This window comes from Nicotiana tabacum, chromosome 16, assembly GCF_000715075.1.
Source record: "Nicotiana tabacum cultivar K326 chromosome 16, ASM71507v2, whole genome shotgun sequence".
NCBI lineage: Eukaryota > Viridiplantae > Streptophyta > Magnoliopsida > Solanales > Solanaceae > Nicotiana > Nicotiana tabacum.
Window position 1 is genome coordinate 58,643,315 of NC_134095.1, and position 874 is coordinate 58,644,188.

Genomic DNA, 874 nt, shown 5'->3' on the forward strand with positions numbered 1-874 from the left:
AGTATGCTCATCTGTGTCAATAAGGTGGCCATATTTTTAGCCATAGAGTTGGATGGATCTAAGGGTACTGAGTGCACCACTAGAGTGATAGGTGCATTACTGGTTATCCATCCTGAATTCTGTGCCTTCTTGTCAAGCAGACCCTGGCCTTCTCTCCATGTTTTCCTAAAAAATGCTCTATCAGTTGAAGTATCAACAATGTTCTTCACGCTATCTGACAATCCATGTAAAACCACTGCCCCAATATCAGATCTGGAATTCTATGGTGCGGACATATAACCAGTATCCCCTTGAATCGTTCCCATGTTTCTTGCAGTGTCTCCATTGGTCTCTGTTTAAAACTCAAAATTTCATCAATTTGTTGAGCGGTTTTGTTGGGTGGGTGGAACTTGTTCACGAATTGCTTGACTAACTCCTCCCAAGTTGTTATGGAATTTATGGGGAGTGAGTTTAGCCAGGTCTGGGCAGCTCCTGTCACTGAGAATGGAAACAATAACAACTTGATTGCTTCCGGAGTTACGTTAGGCTGCCTTTGGGTTTTGCAGATTAACAGGAAATTCTTCAAGTGCTGTTGAGGATCTTCGACTTGTGACCCCGAAAATAGTCCCTTGTTTTGCAACAAGTGCAACATATTATTCGTGATTTGGAATGATTCAGCCTGTATCTGCAGGACTAAAATCGAGGTGGCCAGATTTTCAGTTGTGGGTTGTGCCCAGTCATAGAGAGCTGCCTCTGGCACAAGAGGTGCCACTGGCGCTATTGGTACAACTGGGTTTTCTTCGTGATCTCCCATTTCTGTCTCGAAGTGTTCAGTTGTTTGTTGTTCCGGTTGGCCCGATTCAAGGCCTTGAAAACGTTCTCAGGATATGATAAT

General features: G+C 43.8%; 1 non-coding gene across 1 annotated transcript; it reads left to right on the forward strand.

The window, feature by feature from the left end:
• Positions 1-257: 257 nt before the first annotated feature.
• On the forward strand, positions 258-363 carry LOC142170828 (small nucleolar RNA R71). Its single transcript, XR_012700441.1, has one exon. It is a non-coding gene; the product is annotated as a small nucleolar RNA R71 (small nucleolar RNA).
• Positions 364-874: the final 511 nt, after the last annotated feature.